Source organism: Aotus nancymaae, unplaced genomic scaffold (genome assembly GCF_030222135.1).
Source record: "Aotus nancymaae isolate 86718 unplaced genomic scaffold, 86718_ANA_hifiasm-v0.15.2.pri h1tg000007l, whole genome shotgun sequence".
NCBI classification, from domain to species: Eukaryota; Metazoa; Chordata; class Mammalia; order Primates; family Aotidae; genus Aotus; species Aotus nancymaae.
In genome coordinates, this window is record NW_026988418.1 from 58008764 (window position 1) to 58015388 (window position 6625).

Sequence of the window (6625 nt, forward strand, 5' to 3'; positions counted from 1 at the left end):
TCATTGGAGACACACATTATAATGGATCATGGCATTTGAGGCCACACACACTCCCTGGTTGGGAATGAGGCAGAAGCCACATTTCCACCTCTGTTCAGAAGCCGGCCCAGACTCCTCTCAGTTCTCACTTACTCTGAGGACCCATCTCTTCTCTTCCTTGAGGGTGCCACTGGGATGATACCTCCTTCAGGAGAGACTCAAGCCTTCTTCTTTTACCCAGCAACCCATGGGACCCTGTGGCCTCAGTAGAACAACATCAAAATACCAAAAAGGAAGCCCCTCTCTAAACAAGAGATCCAAGTAGCAGGGAAGCTCTCAGTTCTCAATAAGTGTTTTGTGAATGGCTATCATGGTATCTTATTGCTGTTATTTCCACAATCCCAGGGATCTACAGAATGATTTTGCCACCAGATATGACCTAGTTTTATATTTCTGGGAGGATATGAATTCATATCTAGAAGTCTGGCGTGAACAAACAAGAACAAGAAACAAAACGAAGCCAAAAGCAGAAGTCTCCAAAATGAACACGATACATCTATCTTCAAAGGCATATTAGAAGCTGGGAAAATACTTCATCTGAACTAGACAAGTGTGTTAAGAGTGATAAGTAAAATGCACATGGAGGCAAGTGCATCCCTGGATCTCAGGGACCTCCCCTACCTATCAACTGGGGAGTGAGAGGATAGGATAGTGATGTCCTTTGTCTCTGGATTTTTAATTATATGTGCTATCATGTTGCTCTGAGGAAGCTCCTGGAAAGCCTCTATCCCAAGGTATCCACATCTTATATTCCACAAATTAAGCTGCAGTGTGTACTCTAAGACGCTGCTCATTGACTGCCACTTCGCAACTCGAGGGCAGCTGCATTTTAGTAATGGGTCAAATGATTCACTTTTTATGGTGCTTCCAAAGGTGCCTCAGCTTCTCTTCCCGACTGACAAATGCCACAGATAAGAAAAATGATCATAATTTTAGCCTAAACAGTCGGTGCCACCGATTTTACAACTAAACTGAGCACCTTCTTTTTAAACAAACAAATGCGGGTTTATTTCTCAGATGATGTTCATCCATGAATGGTCCAGGGAAGGACCTTTTGCCTTGACTCTGTGGCATTACATCACCACAAGCTCTGAGGCTTCTCCTTTCCATCCTGCGTGGACAGGTAAGACCTCCGTTTTCAACAGCATCTAGAGCAGTGGGACTCAACTGGGGTAATTTCCCTCCCCATCCTCAGGGGAATGTCTGAAGACGGTTTCAGTTGCCACAGTGAGGGAGTGGAGGAGGAGACAGTGCTACCAGCTTCGGTGGATAGAGGCTAGAAATGCTGCTCAACCTCCTACCATGTACAGGACATCTCCCTGTTACAATTACCCAGTCCCAAGGGTCAACCGTGTCAGGGCTAAGAAACCCTGGTTCAGAGTAGAAAAGGCCTAGAAAGAGGGGGGCAAACAAATCTGTCTGCTTCCTCACATTAGTCACTGGGAGAGAAGGACTCTGCCTCTCTGGCTGCTGCCTCAGGAGCCTCTGTGAACTCTATTGGGCACCTGGATAACATCTCTCAGAGAACAGAGTTGACAAGTCCTGTGGGAAATGCCCGATGGGATTATCTTCAGCTCGTTGAGCTTCTGAGTTCCTTTCCCTTCATTCTACCCTACCGGCCAAGTTCTGTAAGAGAGCTGCCTGCATTCTAGCTCAGGTTTTCTTAGTCTGAATTTAGACCTTCAGACCCTGCCTGGCCACGATTCAAATTAAGGCAACAGACGTATACCTTCCATGAAGTACACAGAGACTTTTGAAAGCAGGGACAATGACTGTTTGAACTGAGGCCTCGGGGAATGAAGCTCTGGTGGAAATAATGGTTCGTTGCCAGCCCCCTTCCCACACTTTTCATGTGTTAACCACTGCCTTCCTGGTCCTTGGAGCCACCGTGACTGTATTCCATTTTGTTATAGAAAACTGAGTGTAGGGTTCTGATCGTTCAAGAGAATGATTAAATACACATTTCCGACACTGTTGTCTGCCTGGTTTGTGGACGAAAGTGAGTGAAAGGGAAGACGGACTAAAAAGTCATAGAACAGTTCTAAAGACTAGTACCTAGCACATAGCAGGCCTTCAATAAATGTTTGAGTGAATGGGTAAATGAATGGGAGGAATTATGAGACTGCGAGTATGCGCTAGGTGGCTGGGTCTAGTTTCTTTGTGAAATTCCACTGGGCTTATACAACCTCGCACATTTTCATCTCAGGAAATACTAGTGGCAATGGGCTTCAGGCAGATAAATGTAGAATACATATAGGTGGACAAACTAATTACTCTAGTGTCAAGAAATCTGACTTTCACTACTGAGAAATCATTAAATTCTCCAATGTTAGAGCTGTAAGAAACTCAAAGTCATCTTTTCTAGTCCTTTAATTTTTCAAATAAAGACCTAGAGGCTCAGGGTGAAACAAATGTAACTGGCTATGCTCAGATTTTATAACATTCTAAAAGTCACACTGGTAATTGGTAGAGAGATGTAATCTACAGAAAATTTAATTGCCAAATGGCAACTTTCCAGGGGATTTTAGACCAACTTTGCCCTGTTGCATTCCCAGTTTGGTCCCAATATAGGCGTTCTGCAAGAAGAGATCAATGCTGAACCAAACTGAGAAAGCAAACTCTGAAAGCATAAACAATCCCGGCCCAGGTTAATTATTTGGCTTTGTCCATAAGCACACAGTAGATACATTAGACAACAGATGTGTCACATCAGCCCAACTGCAAGGACCAGATTTTGAGGCACAACACAGACATCTGGGGATGTTCAAACCGAGGTGCCAAAGGTGAAAACATTTCAGAAGTGTTGACACATTGGAAGGAACAGACAAGTCAAACTTGCAGGTGAAGTATGGGCTATCAGCTATCTCCAGGTTGGAAGTGCACAATGACCTCAATCTGTGCACTGTTAACTGGGGGAGTGGAGTGTGCAGGGGTCATTATAACATAATAAGGCTTCTGCCCTGCGGCATATGTCATGTGCTTTGGTTCTGTTGATGAAACTTGTAATTCCCAGTCTGCTTCCAGCTGGTGAAGTCTCCATCGGGCTGCTCTAATTCCGACTATATCGCTATGTGCTTGAACTGTTTGCTCCTTCGAACCTTGGCTTATTTCATCTCTCATGGAATCATTCCCAGGAGTTTCAATATGGGAGTCATCAGAGAAAAGAAACAGTCACAGAAACAGATGCCTTGTCCCCGAACACACAGTAGATAGATACCTTAGACAACAGATGTTATCACATCAGCCCGACTGCAGGGACCAGGTTATGAGTTATACCACGGACATCTGGGGGTGCTCAAACCTAAGTGCAGAAAGCTAAAACCTTTCAGAAGTAATTTGATGTCTCCCATCTTTCTTTAAATTTTACCCATCATCAGGGTCCCTCCAAAATTCTTTTTTCCTCGTGAAGCTTTCACTTCATGGTCCAACGCACTGTGATGTTACTCGTTTCTTTAGTCTATACCTGCATTTTAGCACAAAATCACACAATTTTTTCTTTCATTGCTGTGCACTTGGACTCCCATGATGATGATAACAAAATAAGGATGAGGACCCAGGCAGCCCTTGGAAGTTTGCTCTGTGGAAGAGGATCAAGTAGATATTCCCCGGAAGGCTTGTTTACTCATAATATCTGCTGGACCAGTTCGATTAATTTGCAGCCTAGAAACAGCGGTTCTGTAGTTACCACTCCAGGAGCCCCTGTCTACTGGAAGATTGGCCCCTTTGATGATGACATTGCCTGATTCTTCTCAAAGTCATAGCTTTGACCGTCAGCTTTATCTTACCTCTTCAGTTCAAATCTAATTGCTTGGCTTAGAAGTATTCTCAGTAGTCTCAATGGAAAGATCCCTTACCCCACACTCTAAAAATTAAGAACTTTATGACAGTTTGGTCTTATATCCCTTCCTTAGAACAAACCAAAAGCTATGCTCAGTCAATCTAGCCTATGAGCTGCTCATGGTAAACTGGGACCACTTCCTTTCTCTCTAGTTTTCTATATTTGCAGTTACCAAACTTTATTTGTAACAATTCATGTATCATTATAGGGAGAATTATTTAGGTATTGACAGATTAAATCCAAGAACCTTATAGTACTTAATACGACTTTAACGAAATGGATCAGGTAGCCATGTATAACCCAAGTGGTGGGTCCAGGTCTTACACCTAGGTTAGATGAGACTGGACGGGAGACAGGTTGATAGTATAAAGATGGCAGCCTAGTGAGAGGCAGCAGGTGCTCCTGGCAACAGCCAAGTCTCAGCCTGCTAAATGAGGCTCTATAAGAAAAATGATAATTGTTTTCAATTCCTCTCACTTTCCCTTTTCTCTGTTTTTCCTTATAGTTCAATCAACCCTCCTCTAGGTCTTGTGTACTCTCCATCTTTCCACTATTATTTCCATCAAAACTCCCGTCAGCACCCTCCGCAACAAAAATGCTCCCTGGCATCAAGCTAAATATGAAAAGGTAATTTATCAACTACAGTTTTCATTAGCTTAATGCACTGTCCTCCCACATAAGCAAAGCCTTACTTTATTGAAATAAAGCTACTAAGAGTGAAGGATAAGATATCACAAAAGTATCAAACTAGTGAGAGATGCTTGGGGTATCATACTATAGACACAATTCTCAGTCAGGGGGCTCAGGGGTGCTTTTTAGCAATACAGATATTAACACCTCTATGCCCCATTGCTGAGTTAAGAATCACTATGAGGCCAGGTGTGGTGTATTATGCCTGTAATCCCAGTGCTTTGGACGCCAAGGCAGGAGGATCACATGAGGCCAGGAGTTCAAGACCAGCCTGGGCAACACAGCAAGACCCTGTCTTTACAATTTTTTTTTGTGTGTGTGTGGTGGCATGCACCTGTAGTCCCAGCTACTCAGGAGGCTAAGGCGGGAGGATAGCTTAAACCCAGGAGTTCAAGGCTCCAGTGACAGTGAGCTAGGATCACGCCACTGCACTCCAGCCTGGGTGACAGAGTGAGACTCTATTGCTTAAAAAATAAATCACCATGTAACATGGGACATATTTGAAGAGAACACATCACCTATATAAAACACGTAACTATCGTGGAAATCCGAGGTCTACTGATGCAAATAACCACCTTTATAGAAGGAAAGGAAATGGAGTGCCTCTTATGTGTCAAACAAGCTAGGTATTTCTCTCGTCCAATCCTTATCCTACAAGGTGGTATCATTTTGACCCTAGCACCATCACCATCACCATTTTATAGAGGAGAAAACAGGTTCTGAGAGGTTAAGTAACTCACCCAGGACCACATAACCAACAGGTTAACCAGAAGTCAAACCCAAATCTATCACAACACATACTATTTCTAAAAGAGCACAAGAATGTGCAAAAATGCTATATAAGGTTTAAAACATTGTATGAATATTGACAATCATATTCTTCTTTTTATTAAAATATGAGGATTTGTTGGGAGGTTCAGCTTCATTGCTCATGAAGATATTCAGCCGTCTGTGAGAAGGATGCTTCCTCTCCCTGGAGGAGACAGCAATGACTGCTCAATTATGCTCAGGCCTTCCCTGATGCACAGAGGGGCTGGCAGTGCCAGTGCAAGCCTCTTCCTGACTCGCAGTGAGGACACTGCCTTGTGCTCACGCAGCTCCTTGCAGCTGTCTTCAAGGCTTCACATGTAGTCTGTAATCTGATGAGATGGAAGTCTTTACCAGATGATGCAAAATGTTTCCTGATACCAGATTATGTTCCTTATTGTTGGCCTCAAGTATACCTGGAAAGAACAGATTTAATTACTAAATCCTCCTGAGTCCACTAATATTGAGAACTAAATTACATATGGTTCTAGCCACTTTGCCATGACCCACCACAATGCTTTTATATAGTCAAATCTATCATTATTTCCTATTTTGATTTCTTTCTTTATATTTTAGTTACTTCCTTTAGTAGTTATGCCTTCTGTAGCCCTCAATTATATAAAAAATTAATCTTTACATTTTAATGCTTCCATGTTTTAACAATTAAATATTTAATCCAATCTGAAATTAATTTTTAGTATATTCTATGAGGTAACTATTATTTTTTTAGTGATTTCCTAATATTATTTGTTGATTAATTTATCTTTACCACCACTGACTTTTTAAAATATTTTATTATATATATATTTTTTACATATACTTGTATCTGTTTCTGAACTTTTGATAACCTTTGAGACCTACAGTTTTAGCCAGCATATACAGAAAGGAAAATGTTATGTGCAGATACATTCACCCAGCCATTCCCTGGAGATAGGTAAAAAAAAACAAAATAGAGGAAAAATTAGACCTTGTTAGTGAATAATTAGAAAGGATTTATCAGTTTAATAAATAAATAAACCCTTGTAAGAAACCTTCCTGGTGCAAATTAGGGTATTACCGTTCTCCTTTACTGAACAAGGAGTAAACAGGTAGATACAATCTGGATAAAGATACGTAAATGTCAGGAAATTCTTCCATCCATTAAATTTCTCTCCCTACCTCATCCATTTATGAGCCAGAGTATTCTACTTACCTACTTTCAGGGCCAAGCCTGAGCATACTACGAACAGAGTTCCTGCGAAATTCATATTG

General features: G+C 41.8%; 1 protein-coding gene across 1 annotated transcript in view; it reads left to right on the plus strand.

Moving 5' to 3' along the window:
- VTCN1 (V-set domain containing T cell activation inhibitor 1) overlaps window positions 1-2011 on the plus strand; it is an 87150-nt gene extending 85139 nt beyond the window's left edge. The window contains exon 7 of the mRNA XM_012458816.2: window positions 385-2011. The gene's annotated coding sequence lies outside the window, so the exon portion shown is untranslated. The remainder of the gene's footprint in view (window positions 1-384) is intronic.
- Window positions 2012-6625: the final 4614 nt, after the last annotated feature.